The sequence below is a fragment of the Canis lupus genome, chromosome 1, assembly GCF_048164855.1.
Source record: "Canis lupus baileyi chromosome 1, mCanLup2.hap1, whole genome shotgun sequence".
Classification (NCBI taxonomy): domain Eukaryota; kingdom Metazoa; phylum Chordata; class Mammalia; order Carnivora; family Canidae; genus Canis; species Canis lupus.
This window is the reverse complement of record NC_132838.1, coordinates 70,180,066-70,203,691: the sequence shown is the minus strand read 5'-3', so window position 1 is coordinate 70,203,691 and position 23,626 is coordinate 70,180,066. Positions and strand designations below refer to the sequence as shown.

The following is a 23,626-nucleotide window of genomic DNA, read 5'->3' as shown; positions in this document are numbered from 1 at the left end:
CCAGGCGGCGCGGGAGCCACCGAGCTGAGGCAGCGGCAGGTGCCGAGGCTCCGAGCGGCGCGGGGCCCGAGGCCTGGCCGGACAGTCGCGTCTGGGGTCCGCGCCCCTTGCCCGCCCCCCTTGCCCGCCCCCGCCCCGTCCCCGCGGCGCCCGGGACCGAGGCCGACGCGCTCCTTTCCCGCGTGAGCAGCCCGGCCCGTGTGGCCCCCCGCGCCCCGGGCTCCGCCCACCCGCCAAGCGCACTGGAACCGGGCTCGCCGCGAGGGCCTGCCCCGAGGGCCTGCCCCGGCCGCCAGGTCGCACCGCCTCTCGGCCTCGCTGCAGCCCGCGCCCCGCGGTGGCCTCGGTCAAGGCCCCGGAGGTGGAGGTGCCCGAGTGGCCGCCGCGGGCACGGGCAGGTCGCTCCAGGTCGCTCCAGGTCGCTCCAGCGTCTGTCAGGAGGTTTATTTATCTGACAGCAAAGGAAGCGGAGCGCCCTGTGGACACGGAGCTCCTTCCAGGAAACGGGAATTTGTACTTGCTGCCCCTGAGAACGCCGGCTCCCGAAGATCAGGTGCAACTGATTCTGGAGGCAGGACAGGAAAAGACAAGGAGGAAAGGTCTTTATGTCCCTCAAGTGATTCTTTGGGTCATTGTGTGAACTTCCAGGGCAGGCACCCTCTCCCTCTCACGCGTTCATTTACTGCTTGGTAATTACATGCGAGTATTAAAACAGCAAAATACCATGTATCAGTATGGAAGGATCGCTTTCGTCATTTTATAAGACTTTTTGTATAAAACTTTTTATCTAATGACATTGTTTTCTAGGACATGACATTTTCATTTCCTTCTAACTCGTTTGAGACAAAGCACGTTTTTATTCATTCATTCAGCACATACGTGTGGGTGCCAAACGATGTTGTAGGTAAGGGGAATAGAATGATTTACAGAACAGACAAAAAAAACTTTTTTTCATGTGAATCCTATTTCTAGAGTTGAATCTGATATGATAATGTCACAAGAATCTTATCCATAGACTTACTTGATTGCTTAATATCTGTGATAGGCACAAGGGTTAGTCTTACAGAATTTGATTTTTAACAGATTTTTAAAAGGCTTGTGTATGATGTTATTCATATATTATTCTTTAAAATACTTATTTATTTGAGAGAGAGCGAGCAAGCACGAGCAGCAGGGACAGAGGGAGAGGGCGAGAGACTCTCAAGCCGACTTCCTGCTGAGCCCGGAGCCAGACGCAAGGCTCTATCTCATGACCTGTGCTGGAACCCAGGGGTGGTTGCTTAACCGACTGTGCCGCCCAGGCGCCCCGTGTAATATTATTTATAATTATAGGGAAATCCCCCCTGGAAACAGTGGCTGATCCTGGTGATTACACTGTTCTCGCAGTGACAGCTGACATAGATTGCTCACCAGGACAGGTATTGTAATACAACCTCAACACTTCAGGGTATTTAAACCACATGCTCGGTTTATGAGATCGGTGCCATCAGTGGTTTTTATGTCGAAGATGAAGAAACAGAGGAAAGGAGATTAAATCACTTACATGGCAGCTAATTGGTCGAGCCAGGCTTTGAATGCAAGCATGTTAGTAAATTATTAAAAAAAAATAAAGAAATTAAGAGACTGTTCCCTTTGATAACTACAAAGATTTAAATATGAAGCAGATCAAGAATTATCTGTAGGATATAGTAAAAAGTATGGAGTATTTCGGTGGTATAAAGTGTAGTCATCAGGGTCACTACTGGAGCCAGAACGCTTGGGTTGAGTGGTTGTGTGCCTTACTCTCATCATCTGTGAAATGTCTATTTTATAGGGTTTTTGTAAAGATTAAGTTATGCAAGAAAAAAAATTAAAGTTTGGTTTAAATATATGTGAGAACTCTTAGCAGAATCCATAGGAAGTGTTGGCTAGTGCTCTTACTACTCTTGTTTCTATTGACATTTTTTAAAGAGCATTTCCTCTTTCCTGAGGTTTTGCTTTTTTTTTTTTTTTTAGAAAAAAAATGTTGCCATGTATTTGGGTATATACCATCCTTACTTTCCTAATTGATTTTTCTGATATGTACAAGTTTGGTGTTTTTGGCCAGGGTTTTGCTCAGGAGGGTGTTGGGGTGTGGTTCTTTAGTCTGTGCAGGGTTTTTAAATATTTTTCAGTGATTCTTATTTGCTGTAGTTTTTAACACCAGAACCCCCAGCATATTACATAGAAAGGGCTCCAATCTTGAGATATGAAGCGTGCTGCGATGGTAATCTTCTGGATGAGTCACTGTGGCAGGATTCCAGCACTCACCAGACCCTGTGATGAGAGAGGGAGGAGTAAAGGTGTGCTTAAGAATTAAAAAAAAAAAAAAAAAAAGAATTGTTCCCAGGGACGCCTGGGTGGCTCAGCGGTTGAGCGGTTGAGCATCTGCCTTCTTCAGCTCAGGGTGTGATCCTGGGATCCCGCATCAGGTCGGGCTCCCTGCATGGAGCCTGCTTCTCCCCCTGCCTGTGTCTCTGCCTCTCTTTCTGTGTCTCTCGTGAATAAATAAATACGATCTTAAAAAAAAAAAAAAAAGGTTCTGAGAGCATGAGCAGCACAGTGAGTGAAGGGCTGGGGGTCCTGGGAAACTCCAGCAGATAACTCAACAATTGGGGTTGTAATCCTCCGGGATGGGCTTTCTGACTTAGAGCCTAAATTGTTGACTTGCATCTCTCACCAAATATACTGTTGATACTTAGCATGGAAAATCCATTCATTGGTCTTTTTACTGTCATTCCATTCAGTTGTGGATGACTCCGGTGACCGGAGCCTCTTGGAACGTGTGTAACAGGAAGGGACAGGAAACCATCCATTATGGGAGCTAGATTACAGATTGCTTACAACACAGTAACAGGGAGAACCTACATGGCAAAAGTTGAGAGAGGCTGCAGGAACTGTAACCAGACACTCATAGCTTTATTTTATTTCTTTATTTTTTTAAAGTAAACTCTCCCTTCACAATGGGGCTCAAACTCACAACCCTGAGATCCAGAGTACCATGTTCGACCAATTGAGCCAGCCAGGTGCCCTGACATCCACAGCTTTAAATTACTAAGGAAAAAAAAATGGAAATGAACGTTACATTTAAGACAGTAGAAAGAGAATGAAGAATAAGCCCCAGTAAGTAAGGAAGAGGGAGTCAGTGACTTGAACAAAAATTGGAAGAGGAAAAAAATGTAATAATTTTGTATTGGGCGGAGAAGGGGGGGATGGAAGTCACTAGATAAAGGATAAACCTGTAACTATTTTATACAGAAAAAAGAATGAGAAAAAAATTTTATAACCTCAGACCAGGAAACATTGTAAAGATAGACCTTTAGTAACAATTTAGAAATGAATCAGCAAAATAGAAACATTCCCAGGAAAATATAAATGTTTTCCTTCAGAAGAAAATCTTGGAAGTTAATAATCATAGAGAACATGAAAAAAATATGAGTTACTGGGCCTCCATTGTAGGAAAATGTTTTTATAGTATCATGGAACTGAACATTCCTTTATGGTTCCAGAATGTAGAACTGTATTAAAGCATTCTTTTTAAAATTTGAAGGCCAACATAACGCTGAAAACAGATATTGATCAGAATAGTGGGGGTAAAAAAAAAAAAAGAAAACAAAATGATAGGCTAATGTCACTCATAATTATAGGTAAGAACCCAATAAACACCCTCCCAAAAGTCTTTTATAACCAAATGGAGTTCAAGAATGTAGGAATAACAGACTGTTTCAGATTCCTTTAATAGATTTTATTATTGGCAACTGTAGGGAAAACATAATTATTTTGCTAGATGAGCCATTTAATGAAATTTTAATATTCATGAAAATGCTCACTAAAATAGGAATCTGTATAGTTATTTAATACAGTAATGTTTTTTCAAATTAATATCTAATGTTACACTTAACAGTATGATGATAGCATATTCTTAAAGTCAAAATAAAAAATACCACTTTTTGTCATTTTTATGTGGTTCTTGAACTTTGTCAGTACAGTGTGACAAGAAATGAGCATTAAGTATTAGAAAGGAGGGATGAAAATTATTTTTTCACAGTTACAGAATATTCTGCAAAACCCTAGTGAATCATGGGATAGCCAAATAAAAATGCTATGTAAAGAAGATCTCATTTCTGGTTTTTAATAGTGTAGAAATTCTGTTTCATAGGAACAAATCTAATAAGGTGTGAAATCTTTGTGGCTAAATTACAGAACATTGAAGATGTAAAAGAAGGGCTGAATAAATGGAGAGCTGTTCGTTATTGAATGCTTGATATTGTGAAGATACCAGTTTTCCTAAGATACATCTATAATTTCAATGAAAACCCGTTAAAAACCAAAGCAGGGTTTTTATGGAACAGTTCATCCTAAAATCCATATGTCAATGAGCGTGTGTCCAAGAGTAGCCAAAATAATTTTTGGTTTTCCCAACAAGTTGGGAAGACTTGCCATACCACACATATCAAACTTACTAAAATGTTGCAAATCCAGGTAATTAGACCACTGTACTTGATATAAACCAATATGAGCCCAAAAACTTGATATAAACTAAAATAAGGAAACTTGTTATGTTATAAAGGTGGTAGTTTAAATCAGTAGGGAAAGGTGACCTATTAAAGAAGCATATGGGAAAAAATGAAATTTCATTCCTCACTTCATACCAGGTGCAAAAATTCACTATACATGCAAAATAGTGATAAGGGTATAAAGCCAATCTTTAAAATTTTTAGATGAAAATATGAACATTGTTGGGGAGTAGGGAACACAGATAATACAAATGATAAAGGAAAAGATTGAGAAATTTGACTCTTAAACTTCGGTACAACAAGAAAATATACTACATTGGGAAGAAAAGGCTCAAATTGGTGGAGAGTGTAATGAATGTTTGAAAGACATTGATAATTGCCTTCCTATCTTTACAAACACGACCTTATTTTGTGCCCATTTAACAGTGGTGGTCTGCTTTGGTGTCCTTCAGAGGTTGTGAGCATTGAGACCAGGTAAGCTAAGAATTTCTGGAGAAGCTTTGCTTTCTGAATACGGGGTCTGGTCTTTGTCTTTCCTTGTTTCCCTTCTTGCCTGCAATGTGGGAATCAAGTTTAGAGCTGCAGCGGCTTTGTTGCAGTGAAGAAGTTGAAGCTACATGTTCGAGATGATGGGCAGGAGCATACAAGGCTAGTTCCGTGATGATGTTCTTGACTAGAGGCATCAGCCATGAATCATCTACTCCCATACTTGTAGTCAAATGAGAAAAAAATGACTTGGGTCTATTCTAGCCATTGTAGGTGGCTTTTTCAAGAGAGGATTACTGACAATAGCCCATATCCCATAAGGATTAAAATCTAGGTGATAGGAGCAACTCCTATAAATCAATAAGAAGGACAGACTGATAGAAAAATTGAGGATAATTGTAGGCAGTTCACAGAACTGGAAACCCCAGTGGCCAGGAAACATATGAATCTCATTAATAGTTAGGAAATGCAAATTATAAGAGACTTTCCATAACCATCTTAATAGAGATCTAAAAACATCAAGTGTTGAGGAAGGTGTAGAAAAATTGTTATTTGTATTCACTTTTAGTGAGACTAGATATTGGTACAAGCATCTTGGGGAACATTTTGGTAGTATCAGGTAAAATTGACCATACCTCCCCAGCCAGCATTCCACTAGATACCTACCCTCGAGACTCCTGCACCTCTGCAAGGGAGAACGGAAGCAGTGGTCACTGAGCTATCTTAATAGCAAAATAGCAGAAACACTATCCTTCAATTGGGAAAAAGGAAGTTTATTTTATGGTGGAGTACTGTGTGGGAGTTAAAGAGAATGACCTGCATATATGAATTACATAGAAATACATATATGAGCACAGATCTGAAAAAAAATTAATCTTGAACTAAAAATGTAGAAGACTATGAATGTGGGGATAATACTTATAAAGAAAATGAAAACATTGAAACTATGCAAAACAGCGTCATCAGCTACAGCCACTGAGAGAGATGCACACCTTGGCAAATATTTCTGCTCATCGGTGAATTTTCTGGAAGCCTAAAAATGGATTTTTAAAATTCAGCCAATGTTAGTTCATTGCTTGTTTTATTCCTGACAGCGTCTTATTTACTGGGGATATTAAAACCAGAGCTGTTCCTTGAGCAGCGGTATAATGTAAAAAATTTAAAGCACTTTGTAAAACATACTCATGTATATCTTCATTTAATTATTCTAATTTCTGAGGTATTAGGCCTGCAGGATTTTTATTCTTACTCAAAGTGGCAGTACTCGAACTTTCTGATTTATAGTTCTTTTCATAGTGGTTTTATGTTTTTTTTTTTTCCAACAACCTTTAAAAATTTATTTATTTGAGAGAGACAGAGAGAGTGTGAACAGAGAGAGGGAGAAGCAGGCTCCCTTCAGGGAGCTCGATGCAGGACTCGAGCCCGGGACCTGGGATCACGACCTGGGCTGAAGGCAGACGCTCAACCCCTGAGCGGCCCCCGTGCCCCTAGGAAGGATTTGAATACTCCACAGTCGGATGTGTGCTGCAACTGGTTTTCTGTTAAGTCTCCTAGTAAGCATTATTTCACACATTCTTTTTACTAGTGAGCTCATTTAAAGACATGATTCTAACATTCCTGGAAGGATTTCACTGGAAAAAACGTAGGAGAAAATAAGAGTAAATCAGGAAGGATCCCATGATCTCACACAAGTATGTGAGACAGCTGGGACGTGGACAGTGTCCTCGTAGGGAAGCTGTGCCCCAGCATAGGCTGCGGATCGCTCAGCCCCTGGCAGCAGCGTGAGCCTGCCCTCCTGGCCCTTCCCGGCACCCGGATGCAGGCGAGTCGGAGCTGGGACCGTCTGCAAGAAACCCCTGGCTTGATTGAAGCCACATGGGTCGAGGTTTTCACTGAGACACGTGAAGGGCCTTCAGTGCTCTTGCCTCTATAACGTAAACCGCGCAGAGATATTTCAAAAACTGCACAAACAAGCAAACCAAACCCCCTTGGCACGTTTATTGCGTGTGTATACAGATGCACACCTAACCCACTTGGTAGCAAATACATCTGTGAGCTCTTTATCCTTCTCACTGATAGTTGTGTGCCTTGTTTTCTTTTTTTTTTTTTAATATAGTAACTGCACAATAAATACAGATTGAATATGGGGTGGAAGTGGGATGAGGAGTGACAGAAATCGGTGCCTGACTCTGCATTTTCCACTCCTCTGCTATTTAGAAAAGTCCAACCGCACTTTAAGATGGGCTTCCTAATGTGTGAGAAAGTGAAACATGCAGCAGGAGTAAACAGAGGCCTTGGCTGCCTACTTAGCTCAAATCTGCAGGACATTTGCCCAACCCTATTTTTCTCTGCCGCGGGCCAGAAAACCCATGTGTTTGAACTTGAGGATGCTCTGACTTTCCGTGCCAGACCTCTGGATAACCTTGGGGCAGCCGTTCCTTGATGCTGTTTACTTGTTCGAAAGTTAAGTCATGTGAAGATGTGGACAGGTGAGCAAGGACAGGCTCCGCTTCTCTGGTGAGCGTCCTCCAGGCTGTCGCCTGCTGGTGCTGCGCAGCGCGCGGCGCTTCCTCTACCTACACAGTGACTCTCCCAACGAGGAGGCCACTTCGTCCTGCGCCCTCCGTAGACACTTTCTCATAATATTCACAGTGGTGTGTACGTTGAAGGTGCTGATGAGCTGATAAGCAATGATGTGAAGCCTCTCTGATAGACCGCTTTGCTTATGGAGACGGAAGATGGTTTGGTTTGTTATCAGCTAATGCAGGCGGTGAATGAAGGCATGTTTGCAATTAGCACTCACTCCCTGTGCAGCTAATCTATTTAAATCGGGAAGATTACCTAAAATAACAAAGTGTGCCTTTTGTACTTAGATCCAGGCAAGCCAGGTCTCTCTACCTACTATGCAGGAATTTTCGTTTGAATTTTAAATTTGGATTTCTTGGTTTGCCTTCCAGATTTTTTCCCCTGGTATAATCTATAGGATCTATTTTGCTATAATAATTCAGTGTAGCTTTGAAAAGGAGTCTGAACTTGAACACATTTTCAGTTACTGTTAATGTTGGACTCTGAAAAATACCCTTTTGGTTATCTTTTATGAAATCAAAGTAATGGGTGTGTGTAATTGAATGCAGGTCCCTTTGCTTCTCATTTTGGTCTCCGTGGTTTTTGGACAGTTTTGGATATCGTACCCTTCTGGAAAAGTTACCTTTGTGTCATATTGGAACTTGTTTGAGGTTACAAGTCATTTTTGGAGACCGTAAACGTTCCCTGGAAAATACTGGGCCGATTTCCTTTTATAGTCTGTGGATTGTTCATCAGGTTGCATTTTGGCATCTGACGCTCCCCGGGCAGGGTAGTGTCCAGCTGTACTTGGGGAGTAGCTGCAGATGCTCCTTGCCATTCACTCTTTATTTGTTGATTTTTTTTTTTTTAAATGCCCTGTGAAATTTTAAGCCAAATGAGACTAGAAGGAATCCTGGTTTTCAAAGGCTCTTTAATTTTGCATTCAAAAGGTAATTTCAGCCCTGCTGTTACAAATTAAATGTTCCAGCTCACTTAACTTACTCCTGCCCTCACCTGCTTACATACTTGAAGGAGAAGAATATAGATCGATTTGTATGCCCCCATAAAAAGTTGAGAGAAACTTGCACCACTTCTGTGTGGCTTGCCCAAATACCTTTATGTGATTCTTAGGATGGTGGAAAAAGTACAGATTCAAAGTGAAGATCTGAGGTTATGATTTTATTTTAAATCGAAAGGCAGATGTGCCTTTATTACCTGCTTATTTGAAACACGGTGAGTTGAGTACAGTGGGAAGCCGAGGACAATTAAGCGCAGGAAATGGCTTCACATGTGGCCTGTTGCATCCTGGACGAGTCGGATAAAACCAAAACAGCTGGACTGCCGAGTGCCCTGAAGATTTCCGAGGCCCCGGGACCGTGGGGGAGCACGCTTTACGGGCTCGTTGCCTGGAGAGCTTTGCCCACAGGCCTTTGGTGACTTGCCTTCAGTTTTTGCTTTGTTTTGTTTTCACAAAAATGCACAATATTTGGGGCCCTTCCGTGTTGCTAGATGAAAATGGTGTGCATTTGGCTCCATAAAGCAAGCAGCCTTGAGAGATGGGCCTGCCTAGAAATTGACTACATTTTTGTGGGAGAACGGGTGAAAAGGGCAGTTTCCTGTGTTGCTGCCAAAAGGTCTGAACAATTTGTAGTAGCTTGTGGCTAGAAAACAACTTCAGTGAGGCAAAAACAGCAACTTCAGACTGGCTCCGGGTATGTGTGAGAAAATGCTCTTTTTTTCCCCCACTAGATTGTTAGGCTTTGTAGAAAATTTATAGAGTGAATTTTTAAACTCAGCTGCTTAGAGTGGTGGTATTTTGGGTGATTTGGATTAAAAACCTGGGGAAATATACTTGGAGTTAGTACAAGTGGTGCATATGTCGTACCTAAAAACAAACAAACAAAAAACTCCAGCTTTTATATTCTTTTGTAACCATGGGCTTGAATGGTAATCCGTTTTTCTCCTGCCTTGAAAGCGTATCGGTAAATCTTGGCATTTAGAGTGTGTATTTTTACAGGGATTTTTTTCTTTCCGCCCCCTCAGTTGACTTATTAGAAGTGTTTCTAGTTCACTTTGGCAGCGTGAGAAGTGTGTTTATGAAATCTACCTAGTGATTCCGGGGAGGGGTTCTCGCAGTGTGAGGTCCTCAGGCTGGTTAAATCGTTTACTACTTTGTTTTGTTGTTAAGATTTTATTATTTAGAGAGAGCGCAGAGGGAGAGGAAGAGAGAGATGCAGCCTCCCCACCGAGCAGGGGGCCCGATGCGGGGCCGGATCCCAGGACCCGGGATGGTGACCCGAGCCCAAGGCAGACACTTAACCCCACTGAGCCGCCCAGGCACCCCCATTCACTTCTTTGGTTGAGAAAAATCGCTGAGGCAGGGCTGGCCTGTAGCTAGATGGTCGGAGCCTGACGGATCTGGAGTCTGGTCTGTGTTCCTGATTATTTCCGAATAGGTACTGTTTCAGATACCACATAGTCATTTTGTAGATGTAAGGTCTGTTAAAAGTTGTGTGTGTGGGTTTTGTGTGGTGTTGTTTTGTCGAATGGGTTTGGACATGAAGATAGATTTGTTTCATTTTAATGTTTTCACCAATCTTTTTCCCAATTGCAGCTTCCATCACTCCTGTACTAATTGTGGCTTAAATGTTCTTTACTTTTTTGGCCTTAGTTTTGATCTTCTCTTCTGTGGAGGATGGATGTCTGTTCGCTTTTCATGGAGATGCCGACAATAGCTGGTTAAGACCTAACTTTTTTCTTAATATTTTTCCCTGTTCATTAATATCATTTTCTTCTTTATTGCATATTTAATCAGTAGCCTGATGCTCAAAATCTAAAGCAGCTGCTTTCAACCAGGGAGGGGGTGAGTGGGTGACTTATTTTTACTTTTTGGGCCCCGAGGGACATTTGGTAACGTTTGGAAGCCTTTGTGATTGCTCCGGTTTGAGGGTGCAGTATGAGCATCTGTTGCATAGACTTTAGGGTTGCTGCTAAACATCATAGAATACACCGGAGACCACCTCACAACAAAGAATTATGTGGCCAAAATGTCCATTGTGCAGAAGATGAAAACCTTGATGGAGCTACTGTGGGGCACAGACCAAATCTTGCTAGGAGCAGTTTCTGTCTTCGTGATATTTTTTTCATAGCAAAACAACTCCATGGTAACTAGGGAAGTTTTTATTTTCTATTTGAGAGATTGAGGAAGAGGCTGTCCATCTGCCTGCCCACCCAGCCCTAAGTCAAATAACACAGTTGACCTTACACTGCAGTGTCTCTCTGCTGTTTCCGACTCTACCTTCAGCCCCAGCCGGGTCACACCTTTAAAGGATGACCTGCCATTATCCCGGTCGTGATAAGTTGACTGCCGGTTACCATTGGTACATGAGCCACTTGCTTTGGGGTGGAGACAAGCAAGAGAAGAGGGATCCCCACCAAAGATCTGACTGGGCGGGAGGTCCTTGCGTGCCCCTCGCAACTATACTGAGTAGCAGAGTATGCACGTGGGTCCACACGTGTCTATAGGTCAGGTGTTGATTAGCTTTGTACGCTGAAAACTGAAATACAGTGGATAAATGGAACTTTTAGATGTGCTTAAAAAGAAATCTCTAGGTCCAGTATTTATGGAATAACTACCATGTTAGGGAAGTTGACTTTTGGATTTTATTACTTTAAGAGGTGTTGGTGATTTTGATGAAATGTTAAAAGTTGAAAGGAGCAACTCCTAGTGTTATCTGTTTTATTTTTTAATTTTTAATTCTGTATCTCCTAGTGGTATCTTGATGCTGTTGTAAGTGCTTGGGATTATGCATCTTTCTTCACTCCTTGATTTTTCAGAGATGGTTCCAGTTTTACCTCACTCTGTTCTTATGCCTTTTCACCCCCCTTAACTTGCTTTATGTCGGTTTTTTTTATTTTTTTATTTTTTTAATTTTTTTTTAATTTTTATTTATTTATGATAGTCACAGAGAGAGAGAGGCAGAGACACAGGCAGAGGGAGAAGCAGGCTCCATGAACCGGGAGCCTGACGTGGGATTCGATCCCGGGTCTCCAGGATTGCGCCCTGGGCCAAAGGCAGGCGCTAAACCGCTGCGCCACCCAGGGATCCCGGTTTTTTTTTTTTTTTTTAATGTAGGTATTTCTTACGGTGAATTTGTAATCCCTGGCTTCCGCCGTGTGTTGCCTACTAGGTTATGATGTCCTAGCACAGTGCTGGGTGCATAGTGGCCCTTTATTCCCTGAATGTTGAATGACTGAATGGTGGTGGTAGAGGAGGAGGAGAAGCAACCAGTTTAGCAATCTTAAAACTAAAGGAGAAAAACAGGGCGTTTGAAAGTCCAAATGTGCTGGGGAAGGAGCCTAAGTGAGTGAAGGTAGGAATTGTTATGTTAGCTTGACCATATTGCTGTGGTTTGTACTGTGCATTTTTTTTTTTTTCCCCATTTTGGATAACTGCGGCTGGTAGGCGAGCCTGTGGCCTTGGCCACTTCCGCAGGTCCAAGTGGCGTTCGCGTCCTCTTCCTGGGCTCTTACTCTGGAGGGCTTGTATTCTTTGCCTGTGCCGGAATATAATCTATTTGCTGGCAGTGTGATTTCAGTCTAGATTTTTTCAACTGTTAGTTGTGTGTGTTCCCTCCCTCCAGGAAGAAATGTGTTTTAATGTGATAGAAATGACCCTTAAAGTCCTGCGGTGATTTTTCCCTTAAAGTCCTGTAACAGTGCTCCTATCCAGTATGTTAAATCCTGGACGTGACCTTTTAGGGCCTCCTCAGGCAGATTGTTTCCCTAGCCTTCCTTCTATTGGCCCTTGAATTTAAGAGACCCAGCCTCCTTTTACTCTTTTTTTTTTTTTTTTTTAATGACACTAATGTGTCACCATTAGTGGCCTGCGTTAGAATAAACAGCAACTCTATAATGTGTCTTGTTTTTCTGTTGAATTATGGGAAAGCCCTTATTAGACGTTTTGATTCAAAAATAGAGATAATTATGGGAGAAGCCGCCTTTCAGCCAAAGGCACACCAGCAGGATCAGAGCTCATCTCTGTGCCCATGCCGTTGGCCTTGTCCCCTGCAAATTGAACATGCTTGATTGCACAGGTGCTTGCATGGTTGAACAAATTCTGTTTGGACAATAAACTGTTATGCCTGTCAGTGATTAGAGAGGCAGGACAGAGTTGCACGTGGACTACTTTGGTACGAGAATTAAAGAGGATATTGACGAACATTAAAAAAAAACAAATACACTTTCTGAGAGTAAATATGCTTTTTCTTTTAATCTTTAGTGGTTAAATGCTCTTAAACTTATTGGAAGTCAGCCATGGAAAGTCTTTTTTTTTTTTTTTTTTTAAATCTAGTAACTTTTATTTATAACCTTGAGATTGTTAAGCAATATCAGGTTTTTCTTTATTGGGGGGTAGCTGTACTTAGATTATGGCTGAACCTATAGGAAGAATCAGTTTCTGGTGTCCTATATTTTTAGTCTATAGTAGTGTTGTGTTTTTTTGCTTTTTTACAGAGGTGTGAGATCTGTGTCTGGGAGACAGGTGGTAGGTTGATGAGGGAACTGTCCTAGGATTTCTGGAGATAGAGTCTTTCTGGTTGAAGTCTGTGGCTATGAACTTGTTTTGCTGTGTGGGTGCAAGTATGTAAGGCCAGAGTTAGGTGAAACGTGTGAGCGTGCCGGAGGTGAGAGGGGCTGGGGGTTAAGGCTGGGAGGGTGGCGGAGGTGCTGGAGGTGCTGGAGGTGCTGGAGGTGCTGGAGGTGCTGGAGGTGCTGGAGGTGCTGGAGGTGCTGGAGGTGCTGGAGGTGCTGGAGGTGCTGGAGGTGCTGGAGGTGCTGGAGGTGCTGGAGGTGCAGGGTAACAAAGCCTGGGGAGAGATGGAGGCACAGGCTGCTCAGGTCAAAGAATTGTTGGAGTTGGAGAGAGGGATCAAGCTAGAAAGATGGGAGGTCATCAAAGGTCAAGATGCAGGAAATTGAGATAACAGGATTATAGATCTAAGGCAGGATTTTTCAAGAAATCATTTTAGAAGGCTAGGACTGGCATTTAGAATATGAAAAAGAATAAACATAAGAGTCAGGGTCTTACCGAGCTATGCAGAATTTTTTACGTGGATTAAAAAAAGGTTCCCTCTTTGGGAAAAATTTTCCATCAGCAATAATCATGCTTCAGATCAGCCTGATGGGCCACGATCTGGCCCCTGCACAATGCTTCCCCTCTGGGAAAGGGAAGAAGAGGGGCAGTGGGCCGAAAGAGGTGCCCTTTTTTCTGGCCGAGAATATCTTCTGGAGGGAGGCTCCCTGAACCCAGGGGAGGGGCTGGATTTAGCGTAAGTCTTCCTGAATTTGGCCTTCCATCTGGATCAGAGCTGATCACAGACCGTCATTTGAAAACTTTGTTTCTATTCAAACTAGATGTGTTTACACTGTATTTGCAAACTGGGTTGAGAAGGAAATCTTTTACTCTGGGTCACACTTGGAAAAGTTTGAAAGCCAGTGCTTGGGGTGGGACCATGGGAATGGGTAACCAAGATGGTGAGGAGGGCAGGACTGGGGTTGGCTTTTTAAGTAGAGACGGACCCACTCTCTCTCACTACTCTGTGCCTTATAAAAACAGTAGGAGTACAGAAATAAAAACGATTTCGATTTGGAATGCATTATATATGTGAAGGTTTGGGATTCAGCTCCCTTCTTCCCTAGTAAAGATTTAACCATGGTGGAGTGGTGGGGAAAAGTATGGCTCAGGTGTTGGGTGAGCTTCTGGCTTAACAGTGGGTCTCTGCAGCTTAACGGTCAGGCATAGGTCAGGGATGTAGCAGAGTCTGGGTCATTGCTAGGATCTTTTAAAAGCCAGGCAGTGAGGAGAGACCTCTGGTGTGCTTTGGGTCACGGAGAGCGAGCTTTCTGTGACTTTCACACTGATGGGTTGACTGTAGGACGCATCATCAGCAATAGAGAATTGAAAATTAATTTCTGGAGGGTTTTGAGGGTCATAGCTGTATAGAAAATCAAGTAGATGCAGTCTTGGGATTTGCAAGACATGGGTTCTAATGTCTTCCTCCTTTTCATGATTTTTTAAAGACGAAGAAATATTAGCATTAGCATCTGAGTATGATTTTTGGCTTTGCCTTTAGAATCTAAGTGAAAAGAGACATATTTAGACTCTCCTTGGCCACCTCCTTGCTGTTAGTAGGAGTAAAGTCCTGCAAGGCCTCTTGCTTTTTAGACTGAACCTGGGAGGTGCAGAGTCTGGTTTTCCTTTATGCTGGATCATTCTCCTGGGCAGGGAGAAGGAAGCAGGAGGCTACAAAGGGAGGGAAAGGAGACCAGGCTGTCTGGCGTTGGGGAGCTAGGAGGTTGGGTAGGGGCTCCTGTAGCACTCCACCGACCCTGTTGCCCGGCATTGTTACCCCAAGCTCTTGTACCATACCCCATCTCCGGGGGGCCTTTGCTGGAGGAGCGGCAGGATAGGGATTCTGTACTGGGGGTTTTTCTACCATGAATGGGGGGTGCCAGAAAGGGTCCTCTCCCATCCATCTGTGTTGTAGTTAAAACTCCGTGTGTATTTTCCTTAGAAGTGTTAAAATTTGCTGTTAAATTTTCAGGTACTTTTCACGTGCATTATAGATTAATTGGACTTTAAGTAGACTTGAGGAATTAGTATTCCCTTTAAGGACTGTTACTGTGGGGCAAGACAGTAGTGGCTAATACTAGCTTAGTGTTTGCTTTATGTTAAAAACCATCATTCTACCAGCAGTATTTTATTTCTATCTGTATGAGTAGCCAGGAATTGAATTTTTTTAGTGTCATTTTACAGGATGAAGATTGAGGCTCACCTGTCAATTTGACCTTTTTTTTTAAAAAAAGATTTTACTTAAGTCCTCTCTCTACACCCAAGGTGGGCTCAAACTCAACGCTGCAATTAGAGTCACATGTTCCACTGATCAAACCAGCGAGGCGCCCCACGATTTCACTTTTGACATCTCCCCTCATTCCCCCACTGTGCCCACCCCTTTTGCAACCATGTTGTCACTTCATTTGGAGTTGGGAGGTATGTGTGGTTCTTTTTTTTCAATCAGGACTGAGTCATGGGTTGGAGTCCTTCTATCCTGCCTACAGGCGGGAGTGCAGTTAGTCCTCTTCAGGCCTGCCAGATAGTAAATACAACTTAGAGCAGTTAAAGTCTAGCTTTCCAAAGATGGGCCTGATGGTGTTTGATGTCCTGCTCTACAATATGTTTAAAGCTGAGAAGTTGCAAGTATAGGGCTTCCTAAGCAGAGCGGTCAAGTGTGCGGTTTTCTAGGGCCAGGAAGGGGGATTGTGTTGTTACAGTGTTAGATGGGCTTGGGAATCCGAGCCACGGCTTGTTTTCTAGAGCCTGAGTTCAGAGCCGCGGCTGGTAATGACATCACCTCCACAGGTGCCACATCATTCTTTTTTCCTACATAGCCTGCCCTGCCTTGCTCTTCCCTTTTTTACAAAGAATGCTGAAGTACTACTGTGAGGTTTTGTTGTAAAAAGAAGTATGAGGTTCAATTCTGTGTGTGTGTGTGTGTGTGTGTGTGTGTGTGTAGAGTGATGAAAATATAGTGCTTCCTGAGAAGCATCCCATCCCAGAAATTCCAGTTTTAGGTTACTTGTCTTCAATTACTCCCAAGAGATTTTTAAGGGGAAGGGTGGGGCAGAGGCGGGGAATCGGAGTAGATGAGAAAAATAGCTGTGCAAGAACAAGGTCGAAGGTTCACACCCCTTTAGTGCCCTCCTAATTGAAGACTGGACTAGGGTGTTTCTAAGAGCTGATTTCCGGCACATTTAGAGGCTCAAGAGCTCTGATTCCAGATGTCAAGCTTGGCTTCGAGAGGTTGGACCTTTTTTTTTTTTTTTTTTTTTAAAGATTTATTTATTTATGATAGAGGCAGAGACACAGGAGGAAGGAGAAGCAGGCTCCATGCCAGGAGCCCGATATGGGACTCCATCCGGGACCCCAGGATCACGCCCAGGCCAAAGGCAGGTGCCAAACCGCTGAGCTACCCAGGGATCCCCGGAGTTGGACCTTTTTAATGATTTGTGGAATGTGGAATCTTAAATAATAAAAGCTAGATTCTCAGTTTCACATATAATTATTAATATTATGCTCTTTTTAGCTTTGTAGCCTACTCATAGCTTATAAAATACTTCAATAAATGGTGTTTGTATGCATTTCACAAAGTAGGGCTTAAACCGTAGATCTGGTTTTCATGTCCATTTTCATCCAACATCATGTTGTGTGGTTTGCCAAGCCAAGTAGTTTTTATTTATTTTTTAAAGATTTTATTTATTCGTGAGAGACACACACACAGAGGCAGAGGCACAGGCAGAGGGAGAAGCAGGCTCCATGCAGGGAGCCCGATGCGGGACTCTGGGGTCACCACCTGCCTGAAGGCAGGCGCTTAACCACTGAGCCATCCGGGGTGCCCCCAAGTAATTTTTAAAAATGTAGAACTTAAGAAAAAAAAAAAGGTACAACTTTAGAACTGTAGAACACTTTAAGGGATAATTAATCTTCTATTTCCTAGAAGAGGAAATTTAGTAAAGTGAGGTTAAATGACTTGCTCACAATTGTGACTCTCCGAACTGGAACTGGTTCTACTTATTTGTTTACTTCTTACTGTACCATGCTGCCTATTTCACTTTATTTACTGGGAATCTGAGGGGTTATCCTCTAGGGTAAATTAGAGATCCTCCCCCTAGAGAGTTAAGTCCACCTATGATGTGCAGTATGAAAAAAGTAAAACCTTGAAATTACCCAAACACACCTGTGTAGTTAATGTGCCCCAGGTAATTTGGAGAAATTTGAAAACCATTATGATATGGCCGCATTGCTGCTATTTGTGGGTTATTTGATATGAACCTGAGAGGAGCGGAAGTTAAAAATGTAGGCCTTGCATTCAGAGTAAGCATCAGTATATTTGAGGTTTTTTTTTTCCTCCATGTTAAAACTAATAAATATCTGAAAGCTTAGTGGTTTTGCCAAACTGTTAATTATTTCTATGCCAAATTTCTTCTGCCGTGGAATACACTGGCTTTGGTCTGGATTCCTCTAGGACTTGCCCGCGGCTCCTTCCTGCGCCCTTCCGTGGCCTCTCTGCTGGGGCAGTGGTGGATGGCGACATGGTGGGGCCCCAGGTGGGCAGGTCGTCCTCCCCCCCTGCCTCCCCCCCCTTTGCTGGGTCTTCACAGCTCGAGCAGAGCACCTCCCGAGGGCACCCTTCCCGCGGCGGCGGGGAGAGCCGCTGAGCCATTCAGGGCGAATTCGGCCCTTGAGGAGTCCTGCAGCTTGGGGGGCCGGGGGGCAGGGGGCCTCTGCGGAGGGTGGCGGTCGGCAGGGCCTGCACCCCTGCTCTGGCCCGCCGGTCGCTGGAGGCCCTTCACGGGCTGCGACATCTGGGTGGTGGCCTGGAGCAGGCCTGGACCCCCCCTGCCTCCCCGCTCTCTACTCCTCCACTCCCTCCCCCTCCTCCTCCCCCCTACTCCGCCTCCCCCCTCCCCCTCCTCTCCCTCCCCCTCCTCCAACCCCTTCCCCATCCATCCTACCCCTCTTCCTCCCCCCTTCCCCCTCTCCCCCCTCCATCCTACCCCTCCTCCTCCCCCCTTCCCCCCTCCCCCTTCACCCCTTTTCCCCCTCTCTCCCTCTCCCTCCATCCTACCCCTTCTCCCCCCTCCCCCCTCCTCCTCTCTCTCCATCCTCCCCCCTCCTCCTCCCCCTTCCCCCCTCTCCCCCTCCATCCTCCCCCCTCCTCCTCCCCCCTTCCCCCCTCCCCCTCCATCCTCCCCCCTCCTCCTCCCCCCTTCACCCCTCTCCCCTCCATCCTACTCCTCCTCCTCCTCCCCTTCATCCCTCTTCCCCCTCTCTCTCCTTCCCCCCTCCATCCTATTCCTCCTCCCTCCTACCCTCTCCGGTCCATCCAGAACAGACCAGAACAGCCAAGTGGCTTTACTGCCCTGGGAGGGATGCCTAGAAAAATAGGTGGTGGAGGATCCTCCGCTCTTGTGTCTGTTGGAAAGCTTCCTTCCCTGACGGCTCCGGCCTACTACACCCCTGTATCCTGAAGCCCTCGCGGTTGTGCACCTGGCTTTCCGCATCCCGAGGCACAACTGAAGAGTCTGAGGCCCAGGGTGGGCGCGGTGGGGGGGGGAGGGGGGCGGACTGAACCCTCGGGCGAGGCTGCTCGAGCTCCTCCTGCGCTCCTCCGGGTTTCAGACGGGGGACGGGGCGGGGGGGGGGGGTGCGAGGGCCACGGCCTCCTGCTGGGGACGCGGTTCCTCGACGGTGCTGTGCGGCGCGGGGCCGGAGCTCCGGGGTCTCAGGAAGCACGTCCTGCGCCCACAGCCTGTCCGGCCCCTGACCCGCTGCAGAGAAGTGGCGGGAGAGGCCGCGAGGCTACCGGGAGCTGCGGGGGGCGGGAGCTGCGGGCAGTGGCCGCGGGGCCTCCCTGGGGCCGCCCGGTGTGCGGTGCGCGCACGTGGGATCTCCCGGGCCAGTGTGCGGGGTGCACGCGGCGGGGGGGGGGGGTGTCTCCTGGGCCGGTGTGCGGTGCACAAGCGCGGGGTCCCCGGGTCTGTGGCTGCACGCCCTCCAGGCTCGGGGTGCTCGGCGGGGAGGGAAGCGGCTCCGGGCTCTCCGGAGGAGGCGTCACCCTTGCTGAGGAGCCGGTGTTCGGGGCGGTGTTGGCTGTGCGGCCCCCGTCCGCGGCGTGGCCCCCGCCCCTCCCCCCCCCCACCTGGGCGTCGGACCGTAACTGTGTCAGCGCTGCCCCTAAGGCGTTTATCCTAATCCCCGTGTCCTTGGGCCTCGCGGTGCCGAGCAGGGAAGTGGTGGCTGCGGGCGGCAGGTGCGCCGGGACCTCGGCCGCAGTGGGAACACGGAGGGCGTGAGTGGGGCGGCGGGGGACACAGGTCAGGCGTCCCGGCGCCACGGGTCCCGGTCACACGGCGGCGGGGCGGCCGCGCCCAGGTGCTCCAGGTGCTCCAGGTGTGCGCACCTGCCCCGGGTGGGCCTGCGCAGGGGTGGTGGGAGCTGCCCACGCCCGGGGCCGGCGGGGACGCGCGTGCGGGCGAGGGAAGCTTCTCCCCGGGGTGGAGCTCGTCCCGGGCCGTCTCGCGGGTGGAAGCAAGCGGGGAGCACCTGCCGGCGTCCTTGGCCCGAGTCACCTTCCTGCCTCTTGCTTGGGACTTTTTTTTTTCTTTTTTTCAAGATTTTATTATCTATCCCTGGGAGACCCAGAGGCGGAGCCCCAAGCAGGACCCACGCGGGGCTCGGTCGGGGACCCGGGGTCACGGCCTGGGCCGAGGGCAGCCGCTCCGGCCGGGCCCCCCGCGCCCTGCTCGGGACACCCACGAAGCCCTCCCCTCCCCTCCCCCCGCGAGTCAGAATCTCGGACTCCAGCGGTCGGCTCGTCCTCGGTCTCCCGCGCATCCCCCATTCCACGGCTCGGGAGGGTGGTCCGTCCCGAAGCGCATCACCGCAGGACTTGCTCTGGAACCACTTCTGTCTCCTTCTCTTAGAACTTAACACCTTCGTGAAGGCAGCGGCCGCTTAGCTCGGTCCTAACCCACGAGGAGCGAGGTGCGGGCTGCAGGGAGCGGATCCCACACGCACTCCACGGGGAACCTCAAAGGGCGGCAGGGCCCCGGGGGTGGTGGGCGGCTCCGGGGCTTAGTGTTGGGGCCTCCTCGCTCAGTGGTTAAGGCGATTATGTCGGGAGCAGAAGAACAAGCTTATGCTGCCTGCAGTTGTTGGGGAAAATGGGGGCTTAAGTTTCCTAAAAGTGATTTCTTACAACCTCACTTCTTCGGCTAAGCGTAGCTGTGCGCCGAGGGGTCGCTTCCTGCTGCGACGGGCACGGAGAGGAGTCGGACCTGTGGTGAGATGCGGGCGCAGGGCCCAGACGTGCTGGGGCAGGGGATGGGGCGCTGCGGGCCGGGAGTGGCCGGGGTCTCTCCCCGGGGGTCTCTCTCCATGGGTGTCTGTCCGCAGGTGTCTCTTCGCGGGTCTCCCTCTGGGGATCTCTCTCCAGGGATTTCTCTCTGCGGATCTCTCTCCGCGGATGTCTCCCTGGGGGTCTCTCTCCCCGGGAGTCTCTCTCCCCGGGGGTCTCTCTCTTCCCAGTCTGTCTCTCCGTGGGTCTCTCCATGGGTCTCTCTCCGTGGGTCTCTCTCCGCGGGTCTCTACCCCGGGGTCTCTCTCCAGGCCTCTCCCTCTGCTGGGGGCCTCTCCCTCAGCGGGTCTCTCTCTCCCTCTGCGGGGGTCTCTCTCCTCGCGGGTCTCTCTCTCTCCGAGGGTCCCTCCCTGCGGGTCTCCGGCCCAGGCAGGGGGGCGGGGGGGGGGGGACGATGGGCTCCGGCCCGCTGAGCTGCCCACGGAGCCCGCGGTTCAGGGCGGCCTCTCTGCCAACCCCGGGCTCTTGGGGGACAGCCGGGAACGGAAGGGCTGGAGGGAGGCCTCAGAGCCTCGACCCCAGCCTTGGCCTCACTCCCGCCATCACTGGGGCGGCCCAGGCGGGGGAGACCCTGGGGAGACCCTGCTCGGAGGGTGAGCATGGATGGAAGGAGACGGCTGTGGGAGAAGGGTCCCTGCTGGCTACATCTGCTGCTTCTGCTGCTTGTAACCAGTCTGCTGTTTGTCGGTGAAGGGTTTTTCCACGACACAGGTCCACACGTGGCTGGGACTGATTAAAAGAGGGTGTACGTACCCTGGCATCCCCCACCCCGACGTGTTGAGCTCTGGTCCCACTGTAATGTGCTATCTTAAGGAGAGTTGGTACACACTGTGGTTTGTCCTTAATCTTTGTGAATATTTGATGTTAATAATCCTGAAATTTAAAAGTGTCTTGGAAAGAAAAGCCAAGTGCGTGCTAATAAGGGAGAGAGTTGGGGATCCCTGGGTGGCGCAGCGGTTTAGCGCCTGCCTTTGGCCCAGGGCGCGATCCTGGAGACCTGGGATCGAATCCCACGTCGGGCTCCCGGTGCATGGAGCCTGCTTCTCCCTCTGCCTGTGTCTCTGCCTCTCTCTCTCTCTCTCTGTGACTATCATAAATAAATAAATAATTTTCAAAAAAAAAAAAAATAAGGGAGAGAGTTGGAATTGAGATTGGAAGTGCCTGATACCCTGGGTCATTTTCCTTATCTGTAAAATGGAGCCATTGACCCAGCGTCTCCAGGTGGTCACGACGCAGGAGGTGATCCGTGGAGATTTTACAGCATAGCGCTCACATCACCTGTTTGTAAGCGCCTTTTGCACAACGTGAGTTACAGACGCACAGGGTCGATGAACATATTGGTTGGTTCGATTGGTGACATAGGTAACTTTATGTCCCGAGTTTTGGAGGCACAATATTCCTAAAATTCAACATTTGAAATTGCCCAATTTTAAACCAGTAAAGACAGTAGGACCCTTTTGTGTCCTACCAGTGAAACTTGCATCCTCAATACTCTCTTTTAATCCTTCCCCACAGACTGTCATTCTCCTCATTCAGTTCTGTTTTGTGTTAATTTTTATTGCTTTTCCCCCTCCCTGAAATGCAATAGTCCTGTAGTGTCCTCGTGGAAACATTGTTCCCTTTGTTAGGGCCAAAGAAGTGCCTTTGTCATTCCTTTGAGACATTCTGCAGATGCCATTTTGCAGCTCTGAAAAATATGTCCCCGTCTTCCTTGTGCTGCGTTAGATTGTGCGTGTGTATGGCTTGGTATTTTAATGAAGTCGTAGTGAAAACTTGACAGTGATACTTGTCATATGATAACAAAGAAAGGCCCTTTCTTGATCGAATGTAGTGTGTGTTCTCCATCTCTCCAGGGTGTCGTGTGGTCCGAAAGTAGATCCCTCCCGCACGCAGGCCCTCGGATGTTTGATGCTTTTTGACTGACTTTATAGAAAACTGTTAAAACAACTGATTCTGAACCAGAGCTCTAAGCCTTTTGTTGATACGTATTGCTTTTCAAAGATCTTCTAATTTATATGTTCTTAATAGCATTTTAAGTGGCAAGAATGAGCTCTAATTTGCTAAGTGGCTTTAATCCTTGTATTAAGAAGTGGGGACAAAAATCCGTTGGGAAGTTGCCGTGATAAAATCCAGGAAATTCCTTTCATTCTTTTAAATCTAGTTAAAAACCCAACTTTAAAAAAAAAAAAAAAGACCTCTGATGTAACAGTGTCTGAAAGCATGTGCTCTGAGCCTTCAGTAATTTCTTGTATGCAGTGCCAGGCTTAAAGAGGGATAGTATGAATATACCTCTGTGTTTTAGGTGAATCTATACTACCTGGCATGGTACCAGTTTATTATAATTTTACTGGGACTTACTCATCCTGTTTTGCACTGCCTTTAAAACTGCTAAAGTAGGAATACAGAACTAAAGAGAAAACTTCATATATATATATATATATATATATATATATATTTGTTTTAATGGACTTAAAACCTATTTATTTTCTTAATCATAGTAACACATTTTCAGTGAAGAAACTAGTGGAATAAAATACAAATAAAGCAAAAAATTTCCCATTGTCTACATTTAGGAACAGCCACTATTATCATTTGGGCTGAGCATTTCCTGTCTTTTATCTGCGAATATGTACACATGGGTTAAAACAACAGCCTTATCCTTTTAAACCTGCTTATTTTCCCCCGGCAAAATACGACAAATGTGTCTCTGTAAATTCTTAAGCTGGTAGCCTTAGTTTTGGAAATGTTAATCCACAGGGCGCTCGGTTTATTTACGTGGACTCCCTTGGAAGTTCTCCACTAGTAGGAAGTATGTACCTGTATTGCCTGAAGATGCGTGTGTCAAAAAGGGATAGGCCGATCATTTTGGGTGTTTTCCAGGATCATAAAAGCGTAACAAGTCTCTATTAGAACTTTTGAGAAGCCTTTAAACATGTAAAGATCTGATCACATCGCCCTGGCTTCTCCTGGACAGCTGGCTCGCTGGTTTTCAGCAAGAGCTGATCCTGCTATTTCAGGTCCTGTCCTCTGGCGCAGAGTTACACGGGGTGACAGTGTCTGTGT

At 46.7% G+C, this 23,626-nt stretch overlaps 1 protein-coding gene across 3 annotated transcripts in view; it reads left to right on the top strand.

Moving 5' to 3' along the window:
• Positions 1-23,626, top strand: part of EPB41L2 (erythrocyte membrane protein band 4.1 like 2) — a 193,570-nt gene that overhangs the window by 31,081 nt on the left and 138,863 nt on the right. The window contains exon 1 of one of the 3 annotated variants that reach the window (XM_072833942.1): positions 9,167-9,298. The exons of the other annotated variants lie outside the window; for them this stretch is intronic. The gene's annotated coding sequence lies outside the window, so the exon portion shown is untranslated. Of the gene's footprint in view, positions 1-9,166; positions 9,299-23,626 lie in introns of those variants that run through there. 3 annotated transcript variants of the gene reach the window in all.